The sequence below is a fragment of the Littorina saxatilis genome, linkage group LG1 (assembly GCF_037325665.1).
Source record: "Littorina saxatilis isolate snail1 linkage group LG1, US_GU_Lsax_2.0, whole genome shotgun sequence".
NCBI lineage: Eukaryota > Metazoa > Mollusca > Gastropoda > Littorinimorpha > Littorinidae > Littorina > Littorina saxatilis.
In genome coordinates, this window is record NC_090245.1 from 7,160,193 (window position 1) to 7,187,043 (window position 26,851).

Consider the following 26,851-nt stretch of genomic DNA (forward strand, 5'->3'; position numbering starts at 1 on the left):
GCGTGCTGCCAGAGTCTTTGGAGGAAGTGTCATTGCTCGGAGAGAAACCAACGCTGGGGCTAATTTTCTGCAAACTGTCCTTAGAGGTGTTCCCGTCTGTGTTTGCCGTGAGATTCAGACCGGGAGGTGACGTCATGGAAGACATGGCCGTGTCTCGGGAAGCATCAATGCTGCTCTTTGATGACAGGTGCAGGCTGGGGGAAGACATAAGGGAAGAAATGGCGGAGTCGTTGAAGCCATGCTCACCGTTCTTCAGAGACAGGTCCAAAGGCAGCAGCTTGTCAAGAGAAGAAGCCTTAGACACCGTGTCGTTGTACGGAGTCAGCAGTGAATCTTCAAAGGACGACGACTCCCAAGGACGATGAAAGGGGCTGGAGGCTCGTCTGGAGGAACACGACCCTGGCTCTGAAACGGGGCCCGTATGTGCTAGGGCCGCATGGGACACGAAAGGGTTGTGCGCAACAGGGCTGAGTGGATCGAACCCGAAGGCCTTGAGGGTGAAGTTGTGGACATAGGGGCGGAGCGGACTCTGCTTGGTGATCTGTGCAACAGAGTAGATGGAATACAGGTAGCTGGCGTCGATGGGGACCTGGTAGTTGCAGACGGTGTAGTGCTGCTCCATCTCACGACCGTCCTGGCACCTGAACGGGCACTGGCTGCAGGTGAGTGTCGGAGTTTCCTCACTACGATGCAGCCCGTTCTGCATCTTTGGCATCTTCGGACGCCTCTTGACGCTAGACATCAGTAGCTGCTTCTCCAAGTCGTTGCTCACCTTGAGTTCCTCAGAGTGACGCCCCTTGCATATGAACTGATGCTTGCGTAGATCGTGCCTCCACTTGGTTCTGTAGAGGCAGCTGTAGCAGGCGTGTGGCTTGTCCTCGTGCAGCTTCTTGAAGTGGTAGATGACCTCATAAGGACCGCCGGCTTGAAAGCTGCACAGGGTACACTGGAACAGCCCTGAAATCACGCCCTCCTCAGTAGCGTTGGGAGCGACTTCTAGTATCTTCAGCAGACTCTCGCTGCAGCAGCGTCGATGACCTGTCTGCTTGTAGTCGGAGTCGGCCAGGCACACCTTCATTCCTTCAGGGGTCGAGAGGTCGTCGCCTGGGTGATCCTTGTGGTTGGTGGACCAGTGCTTGTTGAGCGACTTTCGCCATTTGTAGAGCTGCCCGCACACTGTGCATCCGAACTTGACGTCTGACACCCCGTCAGCAACCTGTTGGCGACAGAAATACCATTAGTGTCCCACAGAAATAAGCAACTCAAGAGGAGAGAGAGAGAGAGGGTATTGCTTACCTCAAAGTATTTCAGAGGTGACACTTCCTCGTTCTTCCTTGCTGCAGGGGGAACCTGCATGTCGGCGTCAACGCCCTCTGGTGTTGAAGTTCTGCGACTGTCATGGCCACCGTCGCTTTCGTTGTCATCGGAGCCTGAAGCAGAACGGTTGTAGACGTTGGAGCTCTCTTCTCGAGGCTCGTGCGACTCTGCGGAATCTAAGCCAGCCGCGGATGCTGTGCGCTTCGTGCGTCCGTGGTGGCTCAGTGGAAAGTCGTTAGGTTCCGTTTTGATGACGTGGATGGAGTCAGGACTAGGACCGTGGCTGTCCGCTGTACTTTCTGCCATTTTGACTGGAGGTTGTGGAGGAGTCTCAGGATCTGAATAAATGAATGAGTTAATGAATAAATGCATGGCATTATGCATAAATAAGCGAGAAAATAATATCAGCTGCAACTAAAATTCATAATCAACGTTTTGCTGAATAAAAACGAACACCAAGAAGTTTTAAACGTACTTCAGTGACATGTAAAACCAATGATAGACTCAGATTTCCGTCATGAAATCTTTGGTCAGAGAAGGGCCATCTAGGTAGGATGATCAGACGACCAACAGACGGAGGGAGTAGCACGGAAGGTAAAGACACACTATAGGAGTCGTCAACACTACTCTACACTCAAGTGTTCCACTTTTAAACACACTTGTTGTAACCAGTTGTGAACATTGTGTGAGATAGTATACCATATATACATCTACTGGAAAAAGTATCAAACATGGTAAACACTGAATTGCGTTTTTTTAATTATTTTTTTTATTATTCTCTTTATTTATTCGTTTACAATGTGTGCTACTTGTGCGAGTAGAATTATAATATCTCACACGGTGTTCATAACGGGTTACAACAAGTGTGTGAGTAGAATTATAATATCTCACACGGTGTTCATAACGGGTTACAACAAGTGTGTGAGTAGAATTATAATATCTCACACGGTGTTCATAACGGGTTACAACAAGTGTGCGAGTAGAATTATAATATCTCACACGGTGTTCATAACGGGTTACAACAAGTGTGTGAGTAGAATTATAATATCTCACACGGTGTTCATAACGGGTTACAACAAGTGTGTGAGTAGAATTATAATATCTCACACGGTGTTCATAACGGGTTACAACAAGTGTGTGAGTAGAATTATAATATCTCACACGGTGTTCATAACGGGTTACAACAAGTGTGTGAGTAGAATTATAATATCTCACACGGTGTTCATAACGGGTTACAACTAGTGTGCGAGTAGAATTATAATATCTCACACGGTGTTCATAACGGGTTACAACAAGTGTGTGAGTAGAATTATAATATCTTACACGGTGTTCATAACGGGTTACAACAAGTGTGTGAGTAGAATTATAATATCTCACACGGTGTTCATAACGGGTTACAACAAGTGTGTTTAAATGTGGAACACTTCATGTTAGAGTCTACCCATGCAGCCGGTGTAACACGAGAAAATTACTCCCACGAGATTTTTACTCCGGAGTAAACATTTCGTACGAAAAAGTTACTCCCTTTACGAAAAAAGCACTCCCCCATTGCACGAGAAAATTACTCCCCAAGACAGGTGAGTTCCGAGTAAACATTTCGTACAAAAATGTTACTCCCCTGACGAATAAATAACGAATAAATTACTTCACCCAACATGAGCAATTTAACTTCCCATGCCAGGTGTACGAAATGTTTACTCCCTTGTCCCCTGTTAGTCTTGGTGGTGGAAGGGGTGGAAGGAGGGTAGCGCGACATTCGTGTGCGCGAGATCACTTATTGGCATTATCCCTTCGCCCGCATCCCATTTTTGCGTGCGAGATTTTTACTGGAAGTAAAAATAAGTCGCGTAAGGCGAAAATACAATATTTAGTCAAGTAGCTGTCGAACTCACAAAATGAAACTGAACGCAATGCCATTTTTCAGCAAGACCGTATACTCGTAGCATCGTCAGTCCACCGCTCATGGCAAAGGCAGTGAAATTGACAAGAAGAGCGGGGTAGTAGTTGCGCTAAGAAGGATAGCACGCTTTTCTGTACCTCTCTTTGTTTTAACTTTCTGAGCGTGTTTTTAATCCAAACATATCATATCTATATGTTTTTGGAATCAGGAACCGACAAGGAATAAGATGAAAGTGTTTTTAAATTGATTTGAACAATTTAATTTTGATAATAATTTTTATATATTTAATTTTCAGAGCTTGTTTTTAATCCGAATATAACATATTTATATATTTTTGGAATCAGCAAATGATGGAAAATAAGATAAACGTAAATTTGGATCGTTTTATAAATTTTTATTTTTTTTTTACAATTTTCAGATTTTTAATGACCAAAGTCATTAATTAATTTTTAAGCCACCAAGCTGAAATGCAATACCGAACCCCGGGCTTCGTCGAAAATTACTTGACCAAAATTTCAACCAATTTGGTTGAAAAATGAGGGCGTGACAGTGCCGTCTCAACTTTCACGAAAAGCCGGATATGACGTCATCAAAGACATTTATCAAAAAAATGAAAAAAACGTATGGGGATTTCATACCCAGGAACTCTCATGTCAAATTTCATAAAGATCGGTCCAGTAGTTTAGTCTGAATCGCTCTACACACACACAGACACACACACACACACACGCACACACACACGCACGCACATACACCACGACCCTCGTTTCGATTCCCCCTCGATGTTAAAATATTTAGTCAAAACTTGACTAAATATAAAAATGGGGAGTAAAAATTTCGTGGAGGGAGTAATTTTTTCGTGCCTTGGGGAGTTCTTTTCTCGTACGAAAAGTGTACTCGGAGTAAGAATTTCGTACGAAATATTTACTCCGGAGTAAATTTTTTGTGGAGTAAAAATTTCGTGTTACACCGGGCCTTTTCTTGTGTTTTCTATCACTAAACGTTTCACTGAGATATTATAATGCTGAGGAGCGGGTCGTGGTTTTAATATTAAATATTACTATGATTTTATGTTATATCTAATATAAGATGGACTGATATCTTCCATTCCGATTAGAAAGCAAATAGTATTGTTCTTGGGACTCCCCCCCCCCCCTCCCTCCCCCTTTTAAAAACTCCAGATTTCTGAGAAAGTCAGGCCTTAAAAGGGAGGAAGACTTAAAATGGAGCTAAAGTAACATATGTTATGAACAGAAAATGTGAATTATCAAGATCTTGAAAACAGGGAAATCGTAAAATGGAGCTAAAGTAACATATGTTATGAACAGAAAATGTGAATTATCAAGATCTTGAAAACAGGGAAATCGTAAAATGGAGCTAAAGTAACATATGTTATGAACAGAAAATGTGAATTATCAAGATCTTGAAAACAGGGAAATCGTAAAATGGAGCTAAAGTAACATATGTTATGAACAGAAAACGTGAAATATCAAGGTCTTGAAAACAGGGAAATCGTAAAATGGAGCTAAAGTAACATGTTATGAACAGAAAATGTGAAAAATCAATGTCTTGAAAACAGGGAAATCGTAAAATGGAGCTAAAGTAACATGTTCTAGACTGCAAAACACTCTTGTTTGGAAATACTGATTTAACTATATCTTTGAACACGAAAATATTCTCTGTTGTACAAGACTATGTTATGTTAACAAATCGCTTCGGCTGATATTATATTAACTGTGTAATTGATGCAGCCAGGCATTCTCTCTCCCTCCCTCCCTCCCTCTCTCTCTCTCTCTCTCTCTCTCTCTCTCTCTCTCTCTCTCTCTCTCTCTCTCTCTCTCTCCATCTTATTTGTATAAAATATAATGAAAGATTATCAAGATAAGTGTTGAAGCTATTACTTGTTCGCCATGTTTTGCTATCGGAATGTGTATTGATTATCATTTCAAGAACGTGTCCATAAGCAATCTGCTTGTTAACGTTCTTAATGTTGTTATTGTTTGAAACGTGTGTATGAGAAATTGAATAAAACACGCTTAACGGATGGTGCGGGTAGTCCAAGGTATACCGATTCGGATTAAGAGTAGGCGTGAGAGACAAAGTTACACTGTAATGTTATGTAGTAGTTTTGGGACTGGCGTTATCGCCTTGGCCTCGCGGCCCATTTTGTGGTTGCATACAATTGGAGTTTTATTTGTTCACTCGTCAAAATCGACAAATCTTTATAGTGTTTTTGCGGACTTGTCCTGGAGATTTTTAAAATTTGCCAGACTAGTGAGATTATTCATTAGAACTATGGGGATCGCATTCTGAGGAACGGGCGGCCTAAGAAAAACTGAAAATCTGAAAGCACATTTTCTTATTCAAAAATGTGCTGTTTCTTTAATACGTTTTTAAAAAATTAATTGTAAATTGTTTTTTAAAATTATTTTCCTTTCTCCTTCTTTCATCTTAATTCCTTCGTGTCTTGCTACCTTTCTTTCTTTATAATGTATTTTAGATGATGTAGTGTTGTTTGCTCGTACATTTGTCTAGTTTAAACTCTTGTTTCATGAGTTCCGTTAATATCAGAAATGTACGAAATGTTCTTGCAGTTAAATCGTTACTATGCCACATGCTTGAGAATTCACCCCTCCTCAACGAACTTCCGTCATTGGACTATATATTTATATCATTCCTTTCATGAGTTCCATGCCTACTGACGAAGCCTACTGACCGAATGTCTGAGTAGAAGAAGACTTGTTTTACGCCCTTAGGGCGAAGTCATTAGGGGCGTTGATACTTAACCCAAGCGGCCTGAAGGCATTTGACGTATTCACACGGCTACGCTTTGTCGCTGAACGGTCAGGATTTTTAAGTCTAAAATCTAGGATGTCAAGTTCAATGGAACCCCCAATTTACGATTTCCCTGTTTTCAAGACATTGATTTTTCACATTTTCTGTTCATAACATGTTACTTGATTTAATCTAACAAAAAACAGTTAACCAATGTTATCCTCTAAACGACGCTTCTTCTGGGGACGCAATGGTTTTTCCAGTTACTTACATATCGTTTAGAATTAAAAACAAATAGGCCTAAACAATAAAAAAAAAAGAAGAAGAAACCCGCTTCTGATTTAGAAAAGAGAAAAGCGTCAAGGGTAGCCTCCTCATCATTAATTACCTAAATGACTAGGATGATCGTTTTCGTTCCACATATTTCTCAACAGAAAGGTTGATCGAGTGACTAGAGTGGACATCGGGCTTCCTGATCAGTAACATTTTAGACACGTGGAAACATTATTAAGAGGCAGCGAGCAACATTCATTTCGCGTAAATACATTGATTTTCGAGTCGGTCCAATCCTTTATTGCTGAATCTGGTCGACTAACTTGAAGGATTAGCCCACGTACTGGTATTGTGTATGTTTGTGTGCAGGAGAACGTAAACCCGCCTCTCAGTGTTGTTGCATCAATTACATATTTAACATAAGTAATAATTATCATTGAGTTTTTGTTTTGTTTTGCTGTTCTCTTTTGTGTGTGTGTGTGTGTGTGTGTGTGTGTGTGTGTGTGTGTGTGTGTGTGTGTGTGTGTGTGTGTGTGTGTGTGTGTGTGTGTGTGTGTGTGTGTGTGTGGTTGTTTTCTTCCATACATTCGTAACGAACTATGCTGCCCTCTCCATGAAAATGTACATTTATCTGAACTTACTTATTGCATGTCTCAGCATCGATGTTCTCGTCCCACGCGCTTCATTCATAGTCTCACCTTATTTTTTTCTTTATTTTTTTCTTTTCTTTTTTTCTTTTATTAATTTTTTTTCTCTCTGTAAATCCTCCTGTTTTGATTAAGTTCCCCCCCCCCTCCTATATTTTGTTCTTCTGGTTAATAATTGTGTTGTTCACCATCATGAAAACCTGTGTAACTTAGCATTGTTATGGTCACGTCAAATAAGCATCTGCTTGAGTTCGTGTCCTAGCTGCATTTTTGTCAATTGGTTCATGTCATGTATTTTGAATGAAATTGTGTTTGAACCAAAATGTTCGGGTTTGGTTTTTGTGAGAGTCAAAAACGACTTCATATGCCAAGCTAAGGTGCTACTTGCTAAAGCTACAACTGAAGAGCATGCTTTTCTGACAACATATCAATGAGATTTTTTTATTTAGCATCATAAACCTAATTTGAGGATTTTTTAAATTTATTAAACAGAACCCTTTGGAATTCGCTTGCACCATCTGTTAAAAAAGCACAAAGCGTAAGCTCCTCGGATCGGTTGGATGATGATATCAATTTTAAAAATGAAATTCGATTTTGAAGATAAATTATATATCCTGAATACGTTATGCAGACCCAATAAAACAAAATGTTGAACAAACATTGATGGGACGATTTATGGGCTTTACGCCCTACTTTATTTGTACGTACCCATAAACTAAACTAAAAAAAACCAAAAAACTAAACATGCACCAGACAGAGACAGTGTGTGTATGCTAGAAAGAGAGAGAGAGAGAGAGAGAGAGAGAGAGAGAGAGAGAGAGACAGAGAGAGAGACAGAGAGAGACAGAGAGAGACAGAGAGAGAGAGAGAGAGAGAGAGGGGCAATGAAATAAAACACAAAAAATAGAAAAAAATAAATTGAAGTCTTAAAAAGTGCCTGAGAAAGAGAGAGGGAAATCGTGCTTGTCCAGTGAAAAATACATTCAACTCGTAGAAAATGTCACAAAAATAACAGCAAAAACAGAAACAAACTAATAAAAAACTTTAAAAAAACACAGAAAAAAAAGACAAACAAACAAAAAAACTCACCCGCAGTGAAATTCTCTAGTCTTGCAAAGCACAACAGGTAGAACCAGACCCAAGAAGTTCAGTATCACGGGGATCGACCAAAGAGAAGAACTCGGGCAGTCTTCAGTATCGTTGAAGATTCCTCACTGCTGTCCAACCTCCGTATGACACACTTACTGGAAGCTGACGCCAACACCCATATATATATATATATATCACTAAATCACGTGACGATATCGATCACTAAGACCTTCGATTACAAAGATCACCAAGATTTCTTCACACTTGTCACAAATCTCAGCGGCAAAAATATCCAATGGTAGGTTGCCAACGCCCCTAATTGTAACACCTTTCTCTTAGTTCACCTGCCCCCCCCCCTCACCCCCTCCCCCCCACCTCGCCACGCCGTCCCCACCCCCTCCTCGCTGCGGGTGTCTCGGTCAAGCCAGGATTAAAAAGAAGCAAGGATGCTGGGTGGGCATTTAGTAAATCCACTGTTGCGTAAACAAATGTTTTCCATCGCTTCGGCGACTAGTGTCGCCGTACGGATGCCTGTCAAGGCTTGGGGCTAAATGTGGGTTTTGTATGAAAGACGGTTGTGTGTGGCTTAATGGAGGGGGATCAGGCTGATCTGACTTTCTCACTGTTAAAATGGTTCTCTTTGGTTAATCTAAACAAAAAAGAAGCCGATTTTAAGTTTAAAGATACAAGCAAGAGAATTTATCCAGAACATGTTTGTAATATTGGCGCTTGAAGTGTTTGAGTTTGTGCAGTAGTTATAGGCTAGTTAGTCAGTTAGTTTGTTTTATTACAAAATCGTTGTTTGTTTACTTGTTTGTTTGTACAAAACTGAAGATGCTGTGGGTTTTGGATGAAGAACGACATTTCAGCTGTAAAACGATCGTGTATTTGATAGAATAGCAGGCGGATTTGAGCAAATATGCAGCGTATACTCCTGACTGATACAAAAATATGGTTCATTCTCATTCATTTCACTGAAGAAGGGCGTGGCCCGAAAGTCTTTGAAACTTGGTGTTTACTGTGTTTTTTTCTAATTAAACAAAAATATGGTTCTACACTAATCTTCATAAAAAACTTTACACATGCGTTTGAGGGCAGGTCTTTCTGATGAGGCCGTTTATCGTAAAACCAATTATATGACTGGAAAGGCCGTTTATTCTCCTAACTTATTCAGAAAACAGATTGAGTTTACATGACGTAGTGTCGATACAGTGGAACCTACAACACAGACACCCCCAAAATCAAATTCGCAAAATCAAGGTTCCCGCGTTAAAATTTACAACAAATCAGAACTGCTAAAACGAAACATGTTTAGCATTTCCTTAGACAGAACAATCAAATCTGCATCCAAATAGTCAGTTTTGTTCACATATCTTGTCTACCAAGGACGCTACGGCATGCTGAGCGGTGTAGGCGTCAATCCTCTCAGCAGGCATAAAAGGCAGTTTTTGAAGCCGTTTTAGTGGGTAATGAGACAAAAATGATACCTTTGAGTAACTCGCCAACGCATTACCTTCAAACTTTCGGAGATTTGTGCTAACACGTGTCGTAAAGTAAATACGGAATTTCAAGTCATTTGAGACATTAGGTCAGCTGTTATTTGTCATGTCAGAAAAAGTTCTTAAATTGACGGTAGGTTTTTGCAGACTCATCGAAAAAATTTAATTTGTTGAAATCTTCAACGCGAATGTTGGATTTCAACGCGAAAGTAGTTTTTAAGAAGTTGACTCGTTCAGAGCGCTGAGCGCAAATGTCGGCCTAGGCCTAGCAAAGCCGACCAATGGCTCTTGAAAAAACATTTTCCAAGAATTTGTGTGTGCGTTTAAACAAGTGCGCTGAGAACAGCCATTGTTGAAACTGTGTTAGATTTAAGGGTAAATTGAAGCTTTCATTTTTCTAAATGCATGCTAATTAAAATGTTTATTTGTTCAATCGGACAGGGTACATCTTTATTTTTAAAACTTTTTGGTATGTCGCATAACAACAGAACTAATATATCAAATGACTTAAGATTTCGTGTGTAGTTTACGACATGTGTTAGCACAAATCTCCGAAAGTTTGAAAGCAATGCGTTTGCGAGTTACTGAAATGTACCATTTTTTGGGTCTCATTACCCGCTAAAACGGCTTCAAAAACTGCCTTTTATGCCTGCTGAGAGGATTGACACCTACACCGCTCAGCATGCCATAGCGTCCATGGTAGACAAGATATATGAACAGAACTGACTGTTTTGGGTGCATATGTGATTGTTCTGTCTAATGACATGCTAAACATGTTTCGATTTAGTTGTTCTAATTTGTTGTCGATTTTATCGCGGGAACCTTGATTTTGCGAATTTGATTTTGGGGGGTGTCTGTGTTGTAGGTTCCACTGTATCGACACTACGTCATGTAAACTCAATCTGTTTTCTGAATAAGTTAGGGGAATAAACGGCCTTTCCAGTCATATAATTGGTTTTACGATAAACGGCCTCATCAGAAAGATCTGCCCTCAAACGCATGTGTAAAGTTTTTTTTATGACGATTAGTGTAGGTTTAGTCAGTTACAAGATTGTACCTGTCAAAAGGACAACATCAGATGGAAAAAACCTGGATAGTATGACGAAGGATGAAGGAGTGTGTGTGTGTGTGTGTGTGTGTGTGTGTGTGTGTGTGTGTGTGTGTGTGTGTGTGTGTGTGTGTGTGTGTGGGTAGAGGGGGTTGGGAAGAGGAGGGGAAGGTACGTTAAGAAGGACGGCAAAAGAGGGAAAGGATACCCCCCACCTCCCGCTAACAACAACAGAGGGTTTTGTTACAATGAAAATCGTGATCTTTCTCCAAAGATTTAACCCCGCAACGACGGGTTGTGGGCGACGAAATAGCCAGGAGGTTGGATTGCGGAGTTCGGGTGGGGGAGAAACCTGTCCGCATCATACAAAACCAACAATTGGTTGATTAGCAACAAAGAGGGGGTGTGACAAATCTCTTGCCTTCTGGTGACCAGTCGCCGGTTACAGCTGGACGGAAAAAGACAAAAGAAATGTCACCCAGGAGAAGATAAAAAAAACCACCTTGCTTGACACTTCACTGGTACAGAAAGCGAAAGATTAAGTTTTAACGCTTCAGCAGTTACTGTCCCTAATAGTTTTAGAGGCCTTTGCGGACGCGAGAAAACATGTTCCAGTCTGAAGATAACCAGCTTGTCTCTAAACAACCATTTTCTGCATGGACTGATATGACTTTGTTAGTCATTAAAACCCAGCCCTTTCAATTTTGAGATGCAAAGTTTTCGGCAATCTTCGCACAAATATTGTCATTTGAACAAGATAAGATGTGTAGACTGATTGCTTCAGTATTTCTTCTTCTTCTTCAGAATGCAGTCATTTGTTGACATGTCCAATCCCTAACAGAGTCCCGACTGACTGATCCCGCATTGAATAGTAACCCACACATGAAGATGTCACATTTTGAAAATAATAATATATTTTTAGTAAAACGCAGATGACGACGAAGGAGTGATACCTTTTATTATGTATCGATTGGAGATTGGATTTCCCTTCTTTGAGTCATGTGACGTCAGAGGCCGACAAAACTTTATAATTTGGCTTTTCAGGTTGACCGAAACTTCAAAGGAACTCAAAAAAAAAACGTCATGTGTTTGATTGCATGTGTGTGTGCTGTTCAATGTCAAAACAACAACAAAGTGAGTACATGACGTGTGTTTTGTAGTTCCTTTGAAGTTTCGGTCAACCTGAAACGCCCAAATATGAAGCTTATGTGTTTGATTGCATACATGTGGATTGCATGCATGTGTGTGTGCTCGTTCAATCGTTAAAACAACAACAAAGTCATAAGTACCTGAAAGGAATTCGATCGATACATAAATGTTATTTGCGTGTTTGACCAAAATATGACATTTTACACAGATCTCGACAGTCATTGTTCACCTCGACCGCTAGCGCGGTCTCGGAGAACAATGACTGTCTCGATCTGTGTAAAATGTCATATTTTGGTCAAACACGCAAATAACGTATAATATCAGTGCGTATTTCATTTTGCTGTAGTTGTAGATTTTAACGAAAACTCAACATACACGCACACGCACGCACACACACACACACACACACACACACCCACACGCACGCACACCCACACACGCACACACACACACACACACACACACACACACACACACACACACACACACACACACACACACACACACACACACTCACTTTAATCACTCAAAACTAGCACTGTATTCTAAACATTTAATGATGTTGCGCACACTGAGAATACCCATATATATCTATACTAACCCTCGGTCCGTTTACGTAATACCAGACCAGAAAGAAAGATAAATCACACAATATCCATCTGTACGTGTGGCTTTGTATATTTTGGAATCAAATATAGATATGTTATGTTAACTCTGTTTATGTGCTAAGAATGAAAGAAAATCGTCATATGCAAGTTAGGTCTCAGTTGGCATGCTTCGCCGGGATAAGCTCGACCCGTCTCGGTTTACGGGTTTCGGATAGCCAGGTTTTTGTGGTCGTTGGGATTATTGGTTTAAACATTTTTTTTATTCAGTTGCATAAACACAAAACCATAATTGAATGTTATAATGAAGGAGCACAACAAGATTTGGTGTTTGGTGGTCGTTGGGATTATTGAACCCAGAATTTGGTGGTCGTTGGGATTATTGAACCCAGAATTTGGTGGTCGTTGGGATTATTGAACCCAGAATTTGGTGGTCGTTGGGATTATTGAACCCAGAATTTGGTGGTCGTTGGGATTATTGAACCCAGAATTTGGTGGTCGTTGGGATTATTGAACCCAGAATTTGGTGGTCGTTGGGATTATTGAACCCAGAATTTGTGTATGGATCCTTTAGTTTCAGTTTTATAACATGTTTTGATATCACTTGACGCAACTTGTTTTTCTGTTAAGTTAACGGACAAAATTGAGAACGTGTATTTTCTGGACTCAAAACTATAAATAAAATAAACACGTCAAATTAAGCACTTGATTCTAAAATTAAATTCGGCTAATTAAGAGATTAATTTTAATCATGCTTATTCAGACATTAATGTCCACTGGTAAACTTGGATATGTATACAAGACATGAGTTGTGGAATACAATATCAATAAATTACGTTGCCCACAGAAAACCTATAGACAATGGTCTTGGTCTGTTTTGCAAAATACCAGGCACCTTTGGTAATAGGTAAATTCAAGATTAAGAACATTTTTGTGTCACGTGTAACTTTTTTTTTTTTAATCCAAAGGTGTCTTTTCTGGAGAGGTACCAACCACTATACTTGTATTAGTAAGGAAATAAACAAAGTATAGTATAATTAAAAAACCCACAAAAACAACACACACACTCACACACACACACAAACACAAAAACACACACACACACACACACACACACACACACACACACACACACACACACACACACACACAGATATCGATCACAAAGGCCTTCGATTACAAAGATCTCCAAGATTTCTTCACACTTGTCACAAATCTCAGCATGAAAAAAAGCCAACGATGGGTTGCCAACGCCCCCAACACAGATCATCACACCTTTCTCTTAGTTCACCCGGCCCCAAATACCCCCCCCCCCCCACCTCACCGTCCCCACCCCCTCCGCCCTGCGGGTGTCTCGGTCAAGCCTGGATTAAAAAGAAGAAGTAAGGATGCTAGGTGTGTATTGTTGTTTTCGTTAATCCACTGATGCGTGAACAGCTGTTTTCCATCGCCTCGTTGACTTTGTCGCCGAACGGACGCCTTTTGCAGCTTGTATGTGTGCGACTTAATTGAGGGGGGTCAGACTGATCTGACCTTCTTACTGTTGAATGGCTGTCTTTGGTTAATCTAAAAAAAAATTGCCGATTTTAAGTTAAAGATGTGGGCGACGAAATAGCCAGGAGGTTGCTTGACACTACACTGGTACAGAAAGCGAAAGATTAAGTTTTAACGCTTCAGCAGTTACTGTCGCTAATAGGTTTAGAGGCCTTTGTGAACGCGAGGAAACATGTTCCAGTCTGAAGATAACCAGCTTGTCTCTAAACAACCATTTTCTGCATGGACTGATATGACTTTGTTTGTCATTAAAACCCCGCCCTTTCAATTTTGAGATGCAAGGTTTTCAGCAATCTTCGCACAAATATTGTCATTTGAACAAGATAAGATTGGTAAACAGGTTGCTACATTCTTTGTTCTTCTTCAGAATGCAGTCATTTGTTAATGTGTCCAACCCAAACAGAGTCCCGACTGACTGATCCCGCATTGAATAGTACCCCACATATGAAGTTGTCACACCCACATATGAAGATGTCACATTTTGAAAATAATAATATATTTTTAGTAAAACGCAGATGACAACGAAGGAGTGATACCTTTTATTATATCAGTGCGTATTTCATTTTGCTGTTGTTGTAGATTTTTACGAAAACTCAACATACACGCACACGCACACACGCACGCACGCACGCACGCACGCACGCACACACACACGCACACACACACACACACACACACTCACACACACACACATATACACACACACACACGCACGCACGCACGCATGCACGCACATACATACATACACAGGCACGCACGCACAAGCTCACACACACACACACGCGCGGACTCACGCATGTAGTCACACACATACATATCTGTGTGTATAGCTCATACTGAGACAGAGAGAGAGAGAGTCAAGCAGATAATTATAGACGGATTGAGAAAGACAGAGACAGTAAACACTATTCATCTGTACATGTGCCTGTGGTGTACGTTTTGGAATCAAATATTCCACTGAAATACTTGTTAGTCTCTGTGACAGCTTCCCCGAATTTTCGACAATGAGAAAATAGCTTTCTGGTAATCTCATTAGGACATTTTGTTGTCTGTGAAATTTGAATAGCCCGGCTGAAGTCCTAACGCATACACACAATTATAAAGGGAAAGGCGTGATAGTTAGTGCATTTTGTTCAGAAGCACCAGTAGCTTTGTATTAAGAGCACACACACACACACACACACGCACACGCACGCACACACACACATACACACACACATACACACACACACACACACACACACACTTACACGCACACACACACACCCAAACACAAACATACACATCTTCATAACGACGTCGTTTTGAAATTTTGGCGTATTTGAGAGAATATTTCTCATGGAGAATGAATAATTTAATCTAAAGCACAAAATCGCCAAGAAAAGAGTCTCGCCTGAATTCCACGGCGACCACATCGATATGAAGTTTTTCGGCCAGTAGGGTTTCTGTCAGTAGGCTTTCGGTCAGTGGGGTTTTGGTCAGTGGGGCTTCGGTTAGTAGGGTTTCGGCCAGTAGGGGTTCGGTCAGTAGGTTTCGGTCAGTGGGGTTTCGGTCAGTGGGGTTTTGGTCAGTAGGGTTTCGGCAAGTAGGGTTCGGTCAATAGGGTTTCGGCCAGTAGGATTTCGGCCAGTAGGCATATAGGGATGTGTAGTGGGGGGTGGGCGGAGAGAGGGGGGGGGGGAGGTACGTTAAGAAGGACGACAAAAGAGGGAAAAGGATACCCCCCACCCCCCGCTAAAAACAAAAGATTTTGTTACAATGAAGATCATGTTCTTTCTCCAAACATTAAAGGTCCAGACCATGCTGTTTTAGCGTCAAAAACGCTTCGAATCGTGTTCCTGCGCGACCGAACACTTCCCGATGTTTGCAGTTAGTTAGAAAACCACTTTCTTACCGTCTTCAACAATGTTTGGTTTACTTCGGAATCTTGTAAGGCCGTAATCCGACGAATTTTGTGACCGAAGCGACGGATTTCTTCTCCAAAACGACCCGCCATTGTGCCGCGTGATCTTCGCGAGACTGGCTTATGAATAAATTATCCGTGACGTCACACAGTGTGAAGATGCTGTTTACCAACATGGCAACAAGAGTGACTGCAGACGAAATTGAACCGTACATGTTCGAACTACCAGTTTCTCTCCTCGAATCAAGCATGAAAGATGAGGAGCGGAGGCCACTTCCAGCAGTTGTGAAAAGACAGTGACGATGAAAATTGCGACTCTGTTTGTCTCAGCGATCAAAGGTAAACACGCCCGCTCTCTGTGCTGAACTTATCGTCTGCTTTCGAGTCTGTGCTATTTTTTCACTCTCGCCTTGTCAACGCACTCGCGAATAAGTGGGATATTGTTTAAGTGTTCATGCATTGCATTCACGAGTAAAAGAACAACAGCTCATCGCAGTTTTAACTGTTCTTGATTATTTCAGAGACTGGTGTCAGAGTGGCCACTGTACCTGTTGTATTGTGTGGGAGGGGCAGATTTGAGAGAGAGAGGAAGCTAGCCTGAGGTACATTGTAGAATGAAAACTTGCAGGGGAGCAAGAATGCATCACCAGCCACGAAGGTGTACATACAACTTTTTTTGAGGTGCCTATATTTGTTTGATTTTTAAATGTATGTATTTGTTGTTGTTTTTAAAGGCTATCAAGAAAACTGTTGTCATTTAAATGTGACACTCAGTCAAATATAGTTTCACACACACACAAGATTAACTCACTTGCATGCCCACAGAAGAAGTTTGCTCTTCACATTGTTCTGTTGTTGTTGTTTTTATAATGTAATCATTGTAACATCAACACTCAGTAATAACCAATATTACAACACAATCACTTTTTCATCAGAACTCACTCACATACTACATGTATTAAACCCTGGTTTATGGACACTTGCATTTGTACTTTGCATGGGAAAGCAGCCTGAATTTCAGGTGAACTTTAATAAAAGAAGATTTATATGTATGTTGCTCTAGATGCATGTTTTAATAAATAATAATGACATTCAGGAAAGTAAAAGGACTGTTGAAGTTTGCTGTTGTAAAATGTCTGATGATTAGGGTTTTGTTGCACATTTAGTGAATTGACTGTACCAATTGCTGTTATTATTTACACCCAATCAGTGCATCCACATGATATTATGTAGCTTAAATTAAAGAAAATGTTTTGATGTGTTCAGAACATACTGACAAGTTGCACACTCACTGACTTTCCGAAAGAACAGGAAAGTTCTTCCTGCCTGTCTGGTCACTGCCATCAGAGACCTCTTTCTGTCACAGAGCTACACAGGCTTCAAATGTATGTAAGATAAATAAAAGGTACATTACAACTCTCAACTGCGGGGTGTGTGTGTGTGTGTGTGGGGGGATGTGCATAACCATTGCATACTTAAGGTCGGCTTAAACTACAAACAGAAATGTGGAGCTTGCGTAACAATTCTTGCTTTGTCAGATTTGGAGATAGGCAGCCTCAGTCTATATAGTTGGTCGCCAGTTGGGGCGTCCTGCTTGGTGACAACTTGAGCTTTGTCAACTGGTCTAGCTGTAGCAGTCAAAGTCTGGGCACTGTTGCATTGTAGTCTTGCTGTGTATGCAGAGCTTTGTTGTAGCTGCCATAGGCCAGTGTTGCCATAGGCCAGTGTTAGGATCACCACCCCCTCAAACAGCTCGTTCAGTTAACCTGATGCCTGTTTTAGACAGAAAAAAAAGTTACCACAATCAGCAGAACTTTCACTGGAGAATGGGCATAATTCTTTCATACTTTTCTTTAATAGCTTTTTTTGGTTTTTATAATCTCTTCATTACACTAAATAACATCCATCTTAAGACCTATTTTGAGCCTTAATTTAAGTTGACTAGTAATGATATTAATCATAATGTATTTATTTTTATAATGTACAAACTAGAGTATGTATGTGGATATGTGTGTGATGGTGCTGGTATGGATATGTGTGGTTTGGGTTATGTGTGTACTGATGTGTACATTTTATGTGTTTTGTATGTTTTGCGAGTGCGATTTTATGTGATGTTATTCTGTACACCAGCCAAAACAAAATGTCTGGTATATTAGATAATAAACGCACCTTTAAATTTATTAGCGACTACACCCCGTCACCCTCCAGTCCCCCTCCCCCCCATTACACCCTACACTTTTAACATTGTATAAAAAATCATGTCCCAATATAGGTCCCTAGTTACCTGGGAGGACGTTAAGCTCCATAATCAACATCAACAACGTATTGAATTGAATTGAAAAGCTGGGGTTAGGAGGTCTAACTTCTTGAATTAAAGTGTTTTTTTCTCAGGTGCATGTAGTTTTTTATTTGCTTGAAATCATGGTGTATTCTGGTTGTAAGAGAAGAGTCAATTTCCTTGTAAGCCTGCAAAATTAAGATTTGTCATTTTTGAAGTACACAAGTTTTTGTAAGAGTCCAAAATAGTCCAGGATAAGGAGGAAAAACATAGGGTGGGTCAGGAAATCTGAAACATTGCATAGTTTTGTTTTGCCTATGTAGACACAAAAAGTACTTAGAGCACTCCCCCCCCCCCCCCAAGAGAGCATAGCTTAGTTTTAATTATTTTAATGCCACTGTTAGCAAGAGGAGTACTACAGACAGCAATCAAACAGTGGATTTTTTCTGTAGACATTGTTATTTCTGTTTAGGTGTTTCAGTAGTTTTCTATGCGGATAAATCATGCTGCATGATCACTAGAAACAATCCAGCTCTGTAGCATGCAAGTTTTTTAAAGGTTTTTTTCCCATGTTACTCTGAGAGAAAAAAAAAACCCACAGAGATAAAGTTGAACTGGCAGTTTGACTGAAGCAGTGGTAATAACACAGAGTTGTGCTCTTCCTACAATCAATGTTTTGATGTGGATGATGATGTCCGAACATGTACTTGGTTGTATTATTTTGCTAGACTATTTGTTTCTGTTAGATATATCTGCTCACATGATTGTTGTTCATAATTTGACATTACATTTACTGCTGATCAAAATGTATTGTTGGAATAGGTCTGCTTAATATTCTGACTGCAGTTTTGAAATAAAATCAAATAACACAGATGTTTTAAGTATCAAAGTGCTTTTCACACACACACACACACACACACACACACACACACACACACACACACACACACACACACACACACACACACACACACACTCACACACTATGAGTATGACTGCAAACATGAATTTGTACTTGTATTAATTATAATTACTGTATTACAGAACCTGATCTGAAAAAAAGGACAACAGCAAATTATTCATGCAAGCTTGCTGTATTAACGATTTCTTTATCCATTTAATACAACACTGAATTAAAAGATAACAACTATAACAACGTGTGTGTGTTTGTGTGAATGTCTATGTGTATATGGACGGACACTGATTAAACCTGAGACTCATCGATTACCCAGGTGAGTGTAAAAGAGGGAGAGAGAGAGGGAACTTTAAGGTGGGTGCATGGGGACGGACATGTAGTAACAGATATATGTTTTAATCTGTAATCTTAACACATGTGCTTAAAATTAGGAACAGATGCCATTCCACTACAAATACTGTCAGTCTGACAAAAACGCCCAGTGACACTGAACCCCTATCCCTTACAGAACACATTCAGTATACATGTACTCACTTCCTTTCGTCTGCGTTTAGTGAAAGCAGATCGTTCTGATGACATTGGTATCCGGTTTCTGACCTCCTGTGAGTGGTCAACAATTGTCGGAACTGGAACTGCGTCAGGCAACAGCTGTTTTGTGTGTGCCAGGTTTTCTTGCCGGCTTAACTGCGTTCACATTGGAAGAACCCAGCCAGCAAAATTTTGCGCAGCGAATGCGTGTCGCAGTCGCCAAACTCTGCGTAACAACTGCACTGGACGCATGCGTAACGCGCGCGATTTTGCAAAGCGAAATACATGCGTGACACACTCGTTTTCCCTCAGATTACGCAGACCATACGCACCTCCAGCGCACGCTTATTTGACACCAAGACAAATTCGCACTCTCCACGCAGACGTCACGATTGCTTTACGCATTCTCACGCTATTAACGCGCTCTCCACGCAGACGACACGATTGCTTTACGCATTTAACGCGCTCTCGACGCAGATGTCCTGATCATCTTACGCACTCTCCACGCAGATGTCACGAATTATTGACGCATTCTCAGGCATTACGCGCTTTTTACGCTCTCTTCACGCAGATGTCACAATTGCTGTACGCATTCTCACGCATTTGACGCACTCTCCACGCAGATGTCACAATTGCTTTACGCATTCTCACGCATTTGACGCACTCTCCACGCAGATGTCACGATTGACCTACACAATTTTACGCAGACCACACAACCGCTTTACGCACTCACAAACAAATAATGGGCAGTGCACAACATTGTATTGATCCACTGAAAGACAAAGGTCAAGCGTGCAGGTTCGATAACAGAGATGATCATAATTATGTACAAGTTCTAAAACAAAAATGCAGTCAAATAAATTGATTAAAACAAAGGAGAGATTTGAATCTCGCTTATTGCCATTGTGACTTCCAGGTTTTAATTTCACTGCATTTTGACATACCAGCAGCACGGAAACAAAAATGATCAAAATACTATTCAAAGCAGAATTCAAATTGGCAGAACAAAGAATAAATAGAACAAAACCCTGATAGTCATCATCGATACGCCGTAGTACATGCAGTGAAGAATCCAGTATAACTTATAAGAGAGAATTTTGATGTACACTCGTCACTATATCACATTGATGTAAACAAATAAATAAATAATTGGCACAGCCTAGGCATAGGCAGCAGTGAGTTGTATCAACATGTTTGAATACAGAACAGCAACAAAAAGAGAAAAAAAGTTCTACAAGCCAGCTAATAGTTGAACTTCAGATCACTAATGATATCACAAACAAACACTTAGTTAATGCCCATTCTCCAGGGATCGAAATCCAGTCAATGTACACCAAACTAGGATAACACATACATTTAGAATCTATCACGACTGCATAAAACATTGGTATGCAATTCACAAAGCAAGGAACTTGAAACATGAACATTGACATTAAACATACATATGTGCCCCACACACATTTCGGACAAGGCAGCTGAACGAAATTCAGATGTGGATGGAGCACAAAATAATTAGATGGGGCGGCGTGAAAGCATACTGGGACAAGGAACAAGCAAGAGAAAGAGGATAAGAAGATAAAAGGAAGAACAAACCGAAGAATAAGAAAGAAAAAAAACAAAATAAGAGAAGGAGAGAGAAAAAAAAAAGGAAAAAAAAAAAAAAAAAAGGAAAAAAAAGGGAGACAATCATATGAATGTGTACCATTTAAATAAAAGAAATTAAAAAAATTACTTTTAAAAAGGAGACATTTCAGGTTTTGATTTGAAGTGTGTTAACATATTCACATATACCAGTAACTTTGCATGGAAAAAAAAGTTCACAATGATTTGAAGCAAATTCAAATGCCAGAGAAAAAACAGAACAAAACCCTGATGTCATCATTGATAATCAGTGGTACGTTCAGTGAAGAAAAAACAATTGACACAACCTAGACATGGGCAGCAGTGAGTTATCAAGTTTCACTACACAAAAGTAACAACTACAATAATGAAACAAAAGGTAAAATGCCAGCTAATAGTCAAAATTCAGAACAATGATATCAAAAAGAAACACTTATTCAATGCCCCTTCTCCACTGATATGTATAAGCACACCAACATGACATAAACTCATAAATTAAAAAAAAAAAACATGACATAAAACTCATAAATAAAAAAAAACTTATCAGACTGCGTAAAACATAGGTTTGCCATCTCAAAATGGATGTAAAACACGCAGCTTACTCACAAAATGATAGACAAGTCTCCAGCGGCCAGCTGCTCAGCAAACAAAATAAGGTGGCGAGGATCAATATAATTGAAATGCATTTTTTTTGCTGTTTCGGAGAGAACTTTGCTTCATTTACCTTACACTGCCTGCATTCAAGGGCTAAATTTTTATCAGGTGCACCAAGACTTACATCTATAGAAATCCAATCATAACGGTTTTAACAGCAAAAAAAAAAAAAGTATATTTCTAGTCTCGCTTCTAAATTCTCAACTCAACTCCAAAAAATAATAAAGAACAACAAAAACCCGCATCATGCATTGTCTCCTTCAAGCTGCCTAGGTTGTTTGCGTTCGACTCCCATAAATGACAAGGAATTGTTAAAACCTTTTCTTTCTATTTGTTCACTTTTTGTTTTCTTCTTTTCTGAACTCTTTATACTTGTATTTTATTCATTTTAATTTAGCCTGAAGGTTTGAGTCGTGTATTAAAAATCGAATATAGTGTGTAAGTGCCCTTGAACAGCTTTTCCAGAATCATGTATTCTATATTTTTAGTATGGGATACCCACAAGAAAAGTTCAAATGCATCCATGCGTCTCCACTGATAGTAATGGTAGTTGAGCACTTCCAGTTTAGTCCTCTGTCGTTCTGACACAACCTAAAAGGGTACATCATGTCTGAACATCATCTGTAGAAGAGTGTGAAGTTTAAAGCTTAGCTTAAATAATGTCCAACAAAACCCCAGACTCTTCTGTACATTACCCATCAGCCACACAGACCTGAACTGTGAAATACAATTACTCACTAGCAATTTCTCAGGCGAGTCAAATCTTACATTCATCAAATTTTTGCAACTAGCATTGTAAATAAGCCTACAGAGATTACAAAGTTCAATTACTGCAAACCAAATCATGAAGGCTCTTCCATGGCCTGTTGTCTCTTTCTTTTATCACAGGCTTCCAAAAACCAGTCTTGAACGGCCGTCTTCAAGGTCTTGACCTGTGGCACCCGTACAGCTTCACGGAACAGCCTCTGCATGACAAAACAAAAAATAACATGAACTTAGATCATCAAACAACTATCACTGATTTGAGAAAAGTCTCAAGTTTATTTCCTGACGCCTGTAAACTTGCTAAAAATCATACAGACACACAAACTTGCATACACACCATACGCTTTTACAACACACCAACTATACTTGAGTTAGGAAATTACAACACATTGTAATCCTTGTAGAAGAGAAGTAAAAAAAAATACCTACCCTAATATTTGTTTTAACCCTTTCGCTGCCAATCAAAACTTGGGTATGTGCATTCCTGACTGCCAGGGAATATTGGAGTTTGGGGTGTAATAATTCACAAAAAAATCTAGCTTCAAACTGGCAGTAGGTAGGTAAGTAAAACCTATGTTGTTTTTAAAGGAAATTGAACCAAGAATCTGTTTTTAGTGTCTAATCATGGAAATGATAATTAGTTTGGCTTATAATGATGTTTAAATATGAACTTTTGAAAAATCAGCCCGGCGCATCTTCCGGTGCCTGTGGATCAAACACAGGTGGCTGTTTTGCTCGCTCCAAGAAAGGATTATAATCACTGTCATCTACCTGTTTCCAACGAATTGTTCGAAAGAAGATCTCCCCCTTCCCCTGTCAGTATCCATAATCATTTGCACCGCCTGTAGCGTCAGTCCGGCTTTGTTTTTCCCTACTAGGGCCCGGTCGACAGTCACCGTTAGCCATTTTGACGAGTCGAGATTTCTCTCCCATACCCTGTCGACAAGGCCGAAAATAGCCTTCAAACGCAAAACCGCGTCACCATTTATGTTTATTCATGAGAATGAGGTATCCTACCAAGCCATTGGCTGCTATTTGTGTGTCAGCAGTGACGTAGCATTTCTGGAAAATCCCGGAACGGAGAAGACGGGTTTACCCGTCCTAAGGCGCTGCGGCTGCACAAGCGCATGACTGGTATACCCGTCATAAGGCAGTCAAGTGGTTAAAGTTACCTTTACTATGACTTTTTCTTTGGGGGCCTTCGGAAATTCATAATACATGTACTGTGACGTGCAGACGCATATGTGACGACATCATACCGTTTGCTAACATCCTTATTTCGTATGTAGTCGAAAATCCATGACACTGACAAATGAGCTCAGGAACTTGGCTTCTAGCAATTTAATGTTAAGCGTAAAAGCTTTGACAACTATCATTCACATGTGAAACATGGCAAATTTAAAATTGATTCCAAAGAACAAAATTTGAGACAGAAATAACTTGTTGTTTTGTAGACATGGATTTTATCTTCTTCCTAAAAGGACCAGGATGATTTTACAAATTATGAAAAACAACTCACTGTCGATGGCTTTTAGTTGCAGCGTACACCATGGTCTCTTTCCCTGCCCTCCCCCAGAGCCCCCTGTCAGCAACCGTGTAGCCTATGGAACACCTTCGTCATCACAGCATCAGTAGTCGTCTTTAGTTCATGTCCACCAACCACACCGAGCTCCTGGTCATGGATCTGAAACAAACAAAACAAGCCAACTGAATTCCAAAAATCAAATATTCAGACAGCTCTTCTTCACATACAAACAATTCAATCTGGAAGCATCATACTGTCACCTGGAACAAAAAATCAATAATCGCACTTGCTTTAAAAAAAAAAGTTTTCAGAAGAGCAAATGGTGATTGAGTGTAGCATTGTCATAAAATGTAATCACACACCTCAGGTGACCTGCATCAATCATTCAATACTATCTCACAAATCTTCATTTGGAAAGCACAAACATAGTTAGAAGAGAGCGTCAACCGTGATACTATTCAGTGTGGACAATTTTTTTCTGACCCATAATCCGATGCCTACACAAAGTGAGAATCAGAACTCACAAGAAGGCACTGTTGCATGTTTGTGATTATTTGCTTGAGTGTAGCACTTGCAATTTTGAACTTGAGGAAACAGCGTAGCAATTTCTGTTACATCCCTGAAAACCTAGCAGATGGCAGCTCTGGCCACAGAGCAATATTTGCATTATTTCTCACAGATGCAATGATCACAGAAAACAAAGTGGTGCATGCATTTTCCGCACCCCACATGAGAAAAAGACGCCCATCATTGTGCGTACCCATAAGCATAGTTTTATCATCAAAATGTGTTGGTTAAATTCACAAATGTGACCAATACGCATAAACCTTGCATGAATTCCCAGGATAATGGGAAACTGGTCATGACTGAGAACTGATGAACAGTTAAGATACACCCGTGAACCGTGATGACATCTGGCATCCTCCAAAAAGCACACACTCAAGGTAACATTTAAAGCCTAAAGAGCGTCTAACAATAACATGTCACTCTCACAAGATCTTGCTACAGTTATCTGGGGAAAATAGCACAGGCATGACTGGTCTGCTTCAACAATAGCATTCAAAGCCACCTACCAGTGATCACTCCTTCGACAGATCCATCATGTGCCTTCAACATCTTCCACACTCAACAGTAAAAAGATGACTCCATCGAACAGTAGCACAGGCTCTGGCTCCACCATGATTCTTTGGCGACCAATTACTAAATTAGTCGCATCAGGTCCATCTGCTCCTGTAGAACCTTCTCCAGCAGCAAGAACTGATGTTTATCTTGCCGCTCTGCTCTGCTCGTAGTCTTGTGTCCGCTGAATGGAAGAAAAGAAGAACAAAAAGTCATTTACATGAAGCAATACATATTTTAGACAATCTGTCGGCCTGAAAAGAAACCATCAGCACTAAAAAACAATCTGAGCAAATGTTCAAAGTAAACGTGACATCTCTATATTTTTGAATTCAGGAGAAGATGAGGAATATATATATTGCAATCAATTTTTAAAGGGGCATACAGAGTGGCATTTGATGGGGTAAAAAGATGTAGGGACTCAGCAGTTGGAGATGAAAATTTTTGTGTGTATTTACTTCAAGCAGATTTTTTTTTTTTTTTTAAAGACAGAAGAACAAACACACACTAAAAATCCTTGTTTAAAGTTGAACTGACCTTAACTTTTCCTCCAAACACTAGAACTTTTTGTATTCATTCAAAAATATTCATCAAAAAGGTTAAATTTTAAATTCAATTTTGCAGACTTTGGATGAAAAGTTACTCTTCTCTGGCATCCCGCGGACACAGTTCACACTTTCTCATCAATGAGATGCCTGTGTTAATTAAAAACAAACATCAATAAAACTATTAAAATAAAATAAAAATTTAAATATAAAAATAAAATCGACCAACCGCCCCCACCCAATTTTTTTTCCCTTTGCTGGAAACAATACATTTGTTTCACTAAAACAGTAAAAGAGATCAGCTGAATTTGTTTGACACATCTGGTTATAACTAAAAGAATAAAACACAAAATAAGCCAAAGTCACAGAACAAAAAGACGCTGTCAGTGTCACTATCAATGACTCTGAATGAGACACTCATTGCTATCGAGCCATACCTGTTCATCTTCACCTTGCCGGGACGGAACGACAGTCTGCGTTACTGGCATCGGTGGCGGTGTTAAGGTCACTGTCCATCTCAGCTTTCTTCACCTTCAGTTCAAACAAGCAGTGAGCACCGTCATACTCAAGTCAAAGCTTTCTGAAAAAATAAATACTTGGAAGTTAAATAGGATCACATTGATTCCCAAACCTAACACTAACAGTAACACGCAAACATCAAAACTGGAATATTAATTATTAAATATAAGCATCTCAATTTCACTAAATTAGTATTTTCTCTGTGATGTATTTTTTATTTTTATTTCAAAAAAATCTGTTTTTCAACTTTATCACTGCACACGCTGACACAGCCTCTGCCTGCCTCTCTAGTCTATGCATGCCTCGGGAACAAGGGTAATTTTTCTCTTTTCCGAGACTCAGACACAGAATATTCCACTATGACTATGAGTCTAAGTCAGTATGCGGAACTGAAAGTTGAACATCTGTGGAAAAATAAAAAGATACAAATAAAAAAAAAACCAGATACATATAAAGAGCCTATTAGTATTACTACTAAAGCTCCTGACAACTGCTGCCGCAATGACTCGACCAGATTAGGAACCAACCAAAGTTCACCAAGAAACAGACAATGAGACATAAAATGATAAACGAAAATTCAGTTTTTATGGTGCCGTGAGCGACCCGCGAATCGGGATTCGGAT

The 26,851-nt window shown here is 40.0% G+C and overlaps 2 long non-coding RNA genes across 2 annotated transcripts; both read right to left on the minus strand.

The window, feature by feature from the left end:
• Positions 1 to 17,020: 17,020 nt before the first annotated feature.
• Positions 17,021 to 19,657, minus strand: LOC138960379 (uncharacterized). Its single transcript, XR_011453954.1, has 2 exons — positions 19,488 to 19,657; positions 17,021 to 17,532 (listed from the first exon to the last, which is right to left on the minus strand). It is a non-coding gene; the product is annotated as an uncharacterized lncRNA (long non-coding RNA).
• A 196-nt stretch (positions 19,658 to 19,853) lies between these two features.
• Positions 19,854 to 25,869, minus strand: LOC138960385 (uncharacterized). The gene is made up of 3 exons (XR_011453956.1): positions 25,119 to 25,869; positions 24,040 to 24,204; positions 19,854 to 22,720 (listed from the first exon to the last, which is right to left on the minus strand). It is a non-coding gene; the product is annotated as an uncharacterized lncRNA (long non-coding RNA).
• Positions 25,870 to 26,851: the final 982 nt, after the last annotated feature.